At 37.4% G+C, this 12,044-nt stretch overlaps 1 long non-coding RNA gene across 1 annotated transcript; it reads left to right on the plus strand.

Moving 5' to 3' along the window:
• The first annotated feature begins 10,278 nt into the window (after positions 1-10,278).
• LOC125489305 lies at positions 10,279-11,746 on the plus strand. Its single transcript, XR_007266872.1, has 2 exons — positions 10,279-10,873; positions 11,716-11,746. It is a non-coding gene; the product is annotated as an uncharacterized LOC125489305 (long non-coding RNA).
• The last annotated feature ends 298 nt before the right edge of the window (positions 11,747-12,044 follow it).

Raw genomic sequence — 12,044 nt, forward strand, 5'->3', positions numbered from 1 at the left:
CACACCCTCGCCCGTACGTGAAAATTATACGGTTACAAAACGCATTAATTTGCCATATTAATTTGGCTGTAAAACTCTGCTAGCGACAAGCCAGTGGGGAATTTTCGAAGTTTGTCGTCCCAAGCGGCCGATTGTGCGAACAATTGCTTGTAACACACAAGGTTTTATGGCCCTGCAAGTATTGTACGGAATACCGTGACGAAAATCGTGACGTACGTGTAATTGTATGTTATAAAGGAGATGTTGGCTGTTTTAATTTATAGTACCTCCGTTAAACGTGTAGGCTTTCATAAACAATTTAGTTTTAGTACATAAATTACTTGGTTCTTTCATATCTTACTCCCGACGCTATAGTAACATTTCGTACCTCCGTCTATCACAAATCTCGCCAACTCAGCAAAGATCTATCTATTAGCAAAGTGCGATAAAGCGATACATTGGAGCTGACAGTGGGATTCGGACCTCATTTTTAACGCCATTGTTGTACTGTCCATCTCGACCGCATTCCCGCCAACCCCTGCGCGGTCCGGTTAATCGAACTATAATTTATGATCTCAAATATCTTTTGCTCAGCGGTTCGATTGACTGATTTATAGTAATTTTTAAAAGGCTAATGTTTAGGAAATAAATATTACATCTGCTGAAATAAATGTTTAGCTAGAGAGAAAATAAACACTGAAAGACTTTCCAACTTTTCTGTATGGATACAAAATCGCAAGGCAGGGAAAAATCGGAACGTATTCATGCAAAAAGGTTACTGTTATCGAAACTGCAATTTCCTTTTGCGACGTTTTTCATCTATCCATATAGCAACGTTAGTCCTTTTCCCTTTATTTTATATTAAAGCGATAAACATGTCGATTGGCATACATACGCGCGAGTGGGCTCCCTTCTTATTCTTTACATGTGAATATATTCAGATATTATTATCGCAGTATGAAATTTCCATCTATGAGTTTGTAAACTTTTTAAGTGTCAACTTTTAAACTGTAGGATTTATGTGTAAAGGTCTGTCAGTATAGATTAACTGCCAGTTTCTATAACTCTATCTATCCATAACTGGTAGTTACTTTCATACGATTTTGACAGATTGTTACTTTTGATTACGTCAAAATCGTATGAAAGTAACTACCAGTGGTTCCCCTCATCTCGCCTAATCTTTATTGCCCAAAACTCGTTTCGCATAACTCGTAAGGTCTAAACTTTTTTGGTCGAATCATCACTTTGCCAAGTCTTACGTGGCATAAGACTCGTTTCGCCTAAAACTCTTTTGGCATAATCTTGAAACACGTAAGTCTCGTTTGCTCAAATTGTTCGTATATAGTTAGAATCTTGTTTCTCCTAATATTATCTTAATAAATAATATATTAAGTATGTTGTAAATGTACAAATTGTGGTATTTTTCTCCTACATCCCAAAAGATCGAAATTTAATGACCATTATAAATTAAAACGCCATTAAACCCATGGGATCAAAACCTAAAGATAGGTGCGACGACGAGCAAAGCGAGGAGGATCGTGTTAGGTGCACATTTTCGTCTAAAGCAAAGCGGAGCGAAGCGGAGCGGAGCGTTTCCTACATACAAGGAAACAATACAAGGCGCCAGTTGCGCTAAGACCAAGTTACAGCCCGAATATTATTACATACTTTATATAACCTATGTCATAGCATTATTAGACTATTCAAGATTTGGCCATACCATTATTAGGCTAACTAATCAATACTATGCGAAATAACTTTTTACTAAACGAGATTTATGCCATACGATTTTCGGCGAAACGAGACTTTGACCAAACGTTACTATGCAATACGAGATTAGGCAAATAAATCTTATGGCAAAAAAGGTAGAACCAACTACCAGTTATGGATAGATAGAGTTATAGAAACTGGCAGTAAATAGTATAGTAATAAAATTATTACTGACTTTTAAACTATTATTATAATCCTATCGTTGAGCAATTTTTACTAATTTAGGGAATATTATTATACCTACCGATTTTATTTCCATAGATGAATTTACTAGAAAAACCGCGTCGGAAAAACATGCAAGTCACGAGAAAACGCTTATCGCGAGGGCTGCGATATTAATACGATATCAGAAGATGGGTATTGAGTTATGTGGTAACGTAATATTGGGGATTAGATCACCATTAATTGTGTCTAATTGTATAGTATAACATTCGGTACTAAATCTCTAAGTGTTAAGTGCTACGCAGTGCCGTAGCAACAGTTTTATTTGCTACGAGAGGTATGACAAGTAACCGATAATTTAATTTGCCGATATAATAGCAACAATTTATCGCCGAAAAAATATATATTGATTCTTATTAACTATTTAGGTATCAAACTACACAAGATTATGCAAAAATAATTATATTCTTTGATCTTCTAAGTTCTAAGTCATTGAAAATCTACCTAACCCAGACATACATTGCTAAAATTATAACAATCACTCTCTTTCAAAATCTCTAAGTTATTACCATTCACATACATATATTCACACAATAGCTACATTCGCAATAAACGGAGCTTCTCTGGTATAATTTTATTTGTTTATAATTTTAATAACTCCCCAACGTAGCTCCCTCGTACTTGGAGGGTGTGAAGGGTGTGCATACATTTTTCACCGCGAGTGTACAATAAGGAATATTGTCACTTCCGAATTTAGAATACGGCCCGAAATGTCAAGGGCTATATTTATAGATTACCCTGGATTTTCTTCTTGATGTATTTTCATGTAAGCTCTGCTCGGGCACATTTTTTGCAGCATCAGACAGTTTTTGTCACTTTTGATGGAGTTGTTATATTGTTACTGGATTTCAGGATAAGTAATATTTATAGGTTAAGTATAAAAATAAGTACAAGTAAGAATAAAAAAAACTAAAATAGTTACATTATTGTTATGACTGCCAAATTATCACCTTTTTCTATAAATATATTCAATCAATACTTTGTTCAGGAGTAGCTGCGTGTTTATCTACCCCCACTTGTTTGGCTTCGTATTTTTCATTGCGGTTCGGTGCGAGATTTGAATCCCAAATTTCCAGTCACGATTGTTTTCGATTTCCACCTTTCTGTTTTTCTTCATATTGTTTATCTTCTTTCTTTTGTTTTCTTATGTCAAGTAGCGGTACCAAGATTTAGGAAACTGCAAAACTTAGAAAGTAGAATCTCAATATACAAAACTGGTAAACGGGTAAAACTGAATACACTACGAGTGTACCAGGGTTTCATGAGAAGAGAGCGGTCACCCCTGTGTTGTCTTAGTAAGCACTAAGGTCAAGCAAACAATGCCTCTAATGGATTCTGCCGAGACGGTGAATTATCATCTGCGGATATTGAATATATTAGGTACGTTATTGCTCTTCGCTCTGTCAAAGATGCAAAGCGGGTCCTGATATATTCCTGTAATTGCTGGCCTGTGAATCCTAGGAGGGCGAATGTTTTGCTTATGGAAATCCGAGTTGATTTAGCGATGCCATTTAGTTATGATATTGGCTGGGACGGTGAAGTAATCAGCTGGAGGGGGATAATTAGTTTGTTGAAATCAAAGAGGAAGACAAGGCAAGGAGGGGGGGGGTCCAAGCAATAATGGCGTAGGAGATGAACCAGACCGGCCGAGTCGTGAATATTAATCGTCTTCGGGAAATGGATTAAAAATTCCGTGTCTGAACATCGGTCCCATCGCGATCTCTTGTGTTTTCAAGATTTTTTTAAACATTCCTCGGTAACTCATTTGCATATTTTTTCGGTCCCCTATGAATAATTTAATGAGTTTTAAGAAACACAGTTTTGATTGCAGCGGTCTTGGTGGTTTTATTCGAAAAGAATTTAATTGATGTTGTTTGAATTATAAAGTAACCTATTCTATATTAATGCTATTGTAAATTTCCAGAAATTAATTTTCGTCTTACGCAAAAAAATACCATGCAAACATTTTATCCCATAACAATCTTAAAACCTGAATTACACAACGGCGACGTAGCGAAATTTAACGGATATTAAAAAGTTTAACTCGATGTCGCGGAGTTAATATTGACGGGCGTAGCAGATGGGAGGAAGAAAGAAAGGGTTTCAAAGAATTCAAACGGTGACAAAAAGGCGTGAAGAAAGAAGGGTGAACTAACTTATGCGGCGAAGAAAGAGGTCGAGGAATTAACAAAAATGGAGGTTGACGGCCTCCTCGGTGTTTACGGGCGGGTCGCCCTTTAATTAAAAGGCTTTTCTTGGACTTTTCGCGATGCAATTTGCTTAAAAGACAAGAATTATTTTTATTGAAGTCATCACTAATTTTGAATGAAAAAGGGCGGCGGTCCCTTTGTTGTGGACAAATGGCGTTGTAATTGCGCGGTTTTGAATCGAATCCTGTGACAATAGCCGCGGCCTCACTCATTAGAAGGCCGTGCTACATTTTAAAAGTTGAATATTCTTCTTATTATATTTATAGTGAATTTTAACCATTTTACTGTATGAAAATCCATGAAGCAGAAGTTGTACATGTACATGTGACTTACATTACAATAATAGTTTGGGATATACAAGTTTCGTAATAAATCTGTAATTTAAATTTCAAAGTGTAGTAGCCAGTGCAAGCATATAAAATATTGGATATGATAAGTTATGAGACCGGCATTCATTAATCATAATTTTTAAGTCTTTGCGATTGCATGCCTTGCAAAAAAAAGTCAGCTTTCCTAATAAGAAGAAATATTTTTCTAATTTCCACCAGCAAATCCCTAAACAGAATTTAAGTAGTATTAATTATCTTCCTTACTTATTAATAAAAGTCCAAAGTAAAAGTTAAAAATCCAAACTGGAGACAGTTGGTCGAAGGGTCCCGGATAAAATTAAAATCATAAGAATAAGAAAATAATTAAAATCCGTAAGGGATTTATTGGACAGACACAAGTCGATGTGATTTATTACTTTTTAGAAATAACTTCGCTTTAGCAAAAGCAATAAGTGTCAATTTTAGCCGCCCAAATTTGTTAGAAATATTAATGAAGAAAAAATAATTGATGATGAATGGACGCTTGCTTTTTAATTGGTGTTCATTTTGCATGAAGTTGCTGAAGTACCTACACTTAGAGAGGCTGCAATTATTTCATAGTCTCTTAATCTTAATCAAGTGTTCAGATCTCAAGTTTATGATAAAATAAGTTGACGTACTGTACTGTATGTGCGTACATACGTAGTAGGTACATATCACTCCCAATACTGTACCCGTGTACAGTATTGGGAGTGATATGAAAATAATAAAAATACCTAGTCTATAAATAACTAACCCATCCAGTAATCACCTGTGTATCATGTACTTACATGAGAGCCACCCCTAAATTTAGATGATGAGCCCTAAATTTAAAAAAAAACTATTAAGTTATTTTAGAATCAGCATAGAAAATAGAATAAATATTATAAATATACAATCGGCATTAAATACATTTTCACGGAAGCAATTAGAGTGTACTACTCCGAGAAACAATTGTAATGTTTGGGGTGTTATGCATAAATGTATATGTTTTGTTTGAAAATGAATAAACGATTATTTTTTTTACCATATACCTAAATATTATTTTTCCCACTTACTCTCCAGAAACAGAGCCTACAGCTTGCAAATAATGTCCCTAATAAATAGCCGTCTCTTGCAACGGGTTAAAATTTCATCTTCGCTCAACTTGACCATTAATAAATGGCAATGATACTTGAAAGTTAACCCTCTCGGTGGCAGCTTGGAAACGCCTGAATAATGAGCGAAATCGAGTAACACTTGTGAGACGTGAGCAGCGCCAGTTGAAGGGTTAACCCAGATTTTGAACAGAATAAAATGAAATTAAACAAATTGGATTGACCTTTTATTATTTCGTTTCGGACAGTTACTGTAGGTACCTAAATATTTGTCCTTAATAGGACTAAAAAAACCAAAAAGACGGTAGGTCTTTTTACATAAAAATAACTACCGACATTGAGGACCTCCTCCATCTTTTTAAGTTGGTTGAAGTTTTTTTTTCATACCTGCAATTGATGATGGGGGGAGAATTAAAAACCTCGAGAGCACAAAATGTCAATAAATTAAAGTGGTTCATTGTCTCTGCGCCCCACTTTAACTTTTTATCTTCTTAAAGACTCTAGCCAAGAGCTTTCGACCTTAGTGGCCTGAGTTTTTTAAATATTCATAATGGAATTCGTTTATTTTATTCCCTGTTTATTGTGCTTGGTGGAGGAAAAAGTACTTGTCTTAGCTAACTATTACTAATTAACAAATAATAATAAATGATGTATGAGTACCTAGTACTTAGGTGTTGTAACGAATCTAAACGATAATAACGAATGTTAATGAATATCATTAATTTACTTAGTAACATCATGGAAATGCTATGAATAGCTTTAAAGTTTAGTCCTCTCTTCCGTATGTATGTAACTAATCAAGTAACTAACTGTAAGTACTTTTTTGCTATTTTTTCCATCTGTAATCTTAATAGCAAGTCCGTCTGTACATATTTTAAATAAATTTGTCACAAAAATAAACTAGTTGCCTGTATTCATAATCTAGGTATTTAGCAATAAAAACTGACATTACAGCAGTTACACACTTAAAATCACATAAAATATCCGCCCTAACCTTTTTAATGGCTGCTACCCTCCCTCAGGGAAAACAAAGAAACGGTAAAAGTCCATGCAGAAGTGTAGTGTGAAAGATACTAAATATTTTTAAGAATTTCTCAGTAGGTACTTAGGTACTAGGGAAACGGAATCTTAGACGATGGCATCTAACTTTGTACCAGCAGTTGCATATTTTAAGTATTGCTTGCTTAGATTCTAGATGGTGAAACAGGTGGAAATTTTCATTTCAGGTTATATACGTCCCGGTATGTATGTATCGGTACATAAGTTATGCCTATTCCACTATTGCTGGATATAATAATATTATAATAAAAAGGTTTTTCTAAATAAAAGAGACTTAAAACTTTACGATTAATACAAAAAAAACTTGTACAAAAGAAAAAAAAAACTTACTTTTACTAAATGATTAGGCGCAGCTACCAGGTCACCATAGAACAAAGCCAGTGGCGAGCGGCAGGCTATTACAGCAGGCCCGCGAATTTATGGTCAAACTTCGGTAAGAAGCGAGGCGGCGGCGGCGGGCGCGAGTTTTTATTATGATCAGCCCAGTGGACCGTGAAAGCAAGTCGGCGCGGGGAAATGTAATTTCCATACCTCATGTCTCTCTGTTGCCCTGGTAGTTTGTGAGCAGTGATGTAACCTTACTATGTAATGGAAGAACGAAAATAAGTAACAGTTGTTTCACAGGGGCATTATCTGTTTACTTGGTTTTTAACCCCCGACGCCATAAGTTGACACATAATTATTTGAAGCTAGTTCCCGTGGTAATTTTTATTGTAAAATAAGTAGGTAGAAGTATAACAATAGGTATACAGAAATACCAACCTACCATTGACACGTCATCGATGACAATGCCCTTCGTTGGACCACCTCCATAAAAATTCGGCTGTCTTGCCCTTTGTATTGATTTGTGTCTTTTTGAAGTCTCAAGAATCAAGAAGAATCAAGGCTAGCCTTGAGCACTAAGTTATCATCACTTCACTGTCACATCTCCATCAATATCACTAATAACTGTGCAACTTTTGCATTGCCCGTGAGTGTATTATGTTCACTTGTGTGATAATTTGAGTGGTCATGGCCCTTTATTAAGGTTAATTTATTGACTGCTTTATTATTATCCCGTATAAAAAGAACACCTTAAACTTCGACCGTCTCGTCTACCAGCCGAAGGAAGAAAAATAAATAGACGAGATGCAACAAACTCCGTCTGAACAAAACTTTAAATAAGACGCGAAAAAATGGGAATATAAAGAAGAAATAATTTTTCGCTCGAGTACCTGTGCAAATGAGCTGAATAAGACCAGCTCAGGCGAATGATTGAGTGCTGCCATGGCTTATCAAAATAATAGAATATGGTTTTTAAAATATTGTTCTGTTTTAGATTAAGTATCAATTGGGTACACTACAGAATTCCGAATTACTTTTTTACGAATATGAAAATAACGATTTTCTTAATTACGAATTTCATAGTTCCGAATAATTCACAAACCCGAATTTTAAGTTTCCGAATAATTAGCGAAAATCACGAATAGTATAATAAACGAAATTTCAAATATCAGATTTATTAAAATGACGAAAGACAATTTTCCGAATATTATTATTTCGATGCTTCAAAAGTACGATTTTTTATTATATCGAATTGTTTGTTTGTTTGTTCATTGCTGCACCCACTTTTCGCCAGAGTGTTATGTTAGTCCCAATGTAATAGGGGGCGGGCCTATTGCCATTTTACGGGCACATCCAAGACCCGAGAACAAATATCTGTGTTTAAACAAATATCTGCCCCAGCCGGGAATCGAACCCGGGACCATCGGCTCAGTAGTCAGGGTCACTAACCACTACGCCATTCGGTCGTCGAATTGTTAAAATTACGAATTCCGAAGTTTTAATATTCACATACAAATTCCCGAACGTTTCTTAGTGAACAAGAAATGGTCATCTATTAGGAATAGTGTGTTTATTATCATCATCATCATCATGTCCTCCACACCGTATCCGGCGACGGCGACTCCTGTATGTTCAATCCGGGTTGTTGTTTTGGTGGGCTCTGATGTGACTTGCAAAGCCAAACTTCGTCTTGAAAACACGACTACAAGGCGTACAGTACAGTTGGCCAGACGAGTTGTACGTGTAGTTGTAGGAGGGCTTCGGTCTGGTTTTCCGTGCCTGGCGTTTTGCATCAAGGTCTTCCAGACGCTTCTGTTCGAAACGGTCCACATTTGTGTGGACGGTATGACGCCATTCTGGTCTACTACGCGCACGCTCCTCCCAACTCTTTGTCGGAATGTTGCAAGCCACAAGATTACGTTTAAGTACGTCTTTGTAGCGCAGATATTGTCCACCCTGCTTGCGCTTCCCGCACGAGAGTTCGGAGTAGTAAACTGCCTTTGGCAATCTACTATCGTCCATGCGTAAGACGTGTCCGCTCCATCTTAATTGTTGCTTTGCAATGAGAGACTCAACTCCAGACAGTTTGGATCGACGTAGGACTTCAGTGTTCGGTATACGATCCTGCCATTTAATTCGCAGAATGGATCTTAAACACTTAAGGTGGAAGGTGTCAAGCTGCTTGATGTCTGCTTTGTAACAGCACCACGTCTCGGCGGCGTACAATAAGATAGGCAGTATTATGGCCTTGTATACTACTAACTTAGTCTGAAGTTTCAGGTCACGTGAGTTCCAGACGCGTGATTTTAGTTTTCCGAAGGCATTTGCAGCACCTGCTATTCGGGCTGGTATCTCAGATGCAAGGGTGTTATCATTCCTTAACCGACTGCCTAAGTATTTAAATACTGAAACTTCTTCTAGTGCTGTGCTGTCCAAGGTGATATCAGAATGATCCTTGCCATTGCCACATCCTCTGGCGGGCTGCTTTAGCACTTGAAGAATACCTTCGGTACGGCGTCTACTGGCGTCTGGTCTGGCGTCGGGATGTGACGACCCCATCGCCCACTGGTAGTTACTATACTAGTGCAGAGAGTCTAAGGGTGATCCTCCTTTTAGCGCAAAAGTCCTTACTCGGTTGCGATACGTGTTCTTCATAAACGATTGCATACAGCGATAAGGCAAGGCACGTGGGGTGGTGCCTTAAAGGGCACATGTCGGGATCCTTCTAGCGATATGTGGCCATTCTCCTGCAACCCTACCTCCTGCTGGTCGTATCGGCCATCCGATCCACCGGCACAGGGAGGTCGAGGTCGAGGGAGTGGACTTGCACCCGCGCAACTGCTTGTCCACTATAATATATTCACGCGCAGATGACTCCTGCATGTTTTGAGGATAATGTGCAAGCCCTGCGGCGATGGAGAGCCGGCGGTGGGGGGAGGATAGGTGATTCTGAACCTTAGTTGGCATCTGCACGTAGGCGGTCTTCTGGTGATGGTCGCTTTGTGTTCCGATTGAGACAGGGAACCAGTTCGGCAGCTCAGTTGACGACAAAGCAGCCCTATTTAGGGAGCGCTCTGCTTTCCCCAATCCGGGGAGGGGCCTAGAAAAGGTGGCCTAAACATAGCCTGTCTCTTCTTTAAAATGGGTGTCAAACCGCGGTCACCTATTCACCATCTTAATGCGGTCGCAAAAAGAAGCAGTTTACCCAAAACATAATCGCAGCAACATGGAATGTTCGCACACTCTTGGACAGTGATTCGAGCTTGTGTCCTGTACCCTTAGCACGAACATTTCATCGTTTCCGTATTTCATTACTACACGTTAACTTTGAACGTATTGAAATGGCAGCATAAGCCTTCGTCGTGTGCCGGTCGTTACAACGTTACCAGAGTTAAAATAAGGTTGTACCACACTGAGATTGTTAAGTTCAAAACCTTCATAATAATTTCAAAGTAAGCAGCGATTCCTTATAAACGCACTTTAACAATTGTCTATGGATGATAACTATGATTTGAACGCACATCCTAACTTTTTTTTTTTGACATTTGTCATCCGTCATCTGTCAAATTATCAATCTATTGACACTGACAGGTCGGCTTTCATAATTATTTGTTAAATTTATTTATTGTTTTATTGAATTCAACGCAGTGATATTTGCCTACGGATACCAACGCCAAGGCCCACGGATGGAGAGGTCGCCAGTGGTGCCTTAATAAGTGGAAGGAACTAGCCAAGCTCAATAGCGAAGGGACGGGACAAGGAGTGATAAGCAAAGGAGAAAATTAAACATGAAACATAACATTAAACATAAAAGGTTGTCATGACAGATTATCCCCTCGTCTCTCAATGATTTCCTAATACCTAGGTACTCTTTAAAAAGCATTACCTTGAGATAAAGCATCGGCAGTACTCATGTTTCTTTGAAATAGTTAGTAGTTATATTCTTATTCTTAATGATGCAATGGACAACATTTCAAAAAACTAAAGCGGCTATAAATCGAAAACCATTTCGAGATTTAGCTCTAAAGGCCACAAAAAAAATGTTTTTGTATTTTTTGGATGTATCGTTTTCGAGAAAATCATAAAATAGTAAAAAAGTGCTGATGACGTCATGCATCAGGTGCGATGCATTTTGATGATCAAAGCATATAGATTTAAAAACAAAGTAACTGTCACTTTCATTTTTGATTGACGTTGACGTTTTATCGTGACGTTGTTGTTTATTTGGGTCATTTTCACAAATTCTGTTCTGACACTTTCTGACTATTTTTTAAATTTATTATTAAGAGATGACCTCTATATAATATGTCCCAGAGCATGCCACCGCCTACACAGCTGAAAAAATGCTTCTGCTTATTTTTTTACATCATAAGTACCTACTTTCCATCATCAGAAATATCAAGGTCATTTGAAAATGACCCATTTGTTGGTTGGCATGTAAACAAAGTTTAAATGTCACTTGTCAGTGTCATTTATGTTTTTTTTCGAGACTCAGGCAATAGACAAAAATAAAAATTGAGTCTAATATGTGATGTCACTTCCGGCTTTAAAATAATTAACTTTAAAGTTAAAAATAACATGCAAAAATTTATGTATATACAAAATAAAAAAATACGGGTCCACTAATTTTCTATAAACTTTCCGAATAACTAATAAAAATATAGGGTAAAGAAAATGAAATGTTGTCCATTATCATTTGTTTTGCAGGTATGGAGTGATTATAAGAATAATACAAAGAGAAAATGCTCCAAAATTGCCTAAGGGGGCACAGTGAATGGTTGATAGTTCAGCCCTAAAATGGATATGTCAGATTGAAAGCTGCCGGTGATTGCTATATAATTGATGTGATGAGATATAGAATAAGCATGGAACATGTGCCTGGTACGAGGAGCCAGCCCAATCCAGCTATACCAGCGTATCCTGTACCCAGCATCACGGACCAGGCCACCGCCTGCAAGTGCACCCCCGTGAAGGCATAAATTATAAGTGTGCATTTTGATTGCCCGGTGAAGAATACATTTAGGAGAAAAGATAAA

The sequence above is a fragment of the Plutella xylostella genome, chromosome 12 (genome assembly GCF_932276165.1).
Source record: "Plutella xylostella chromosome 12, ilPluXylo3.1, whole genome shotgun sequence".
NCBI classification, from domain to species: Eukaryota; Metazoa; Arthropoda; class Insecta; order Lepidoptera; family Plutellidae; genus Plutella; species Plutella xylostella.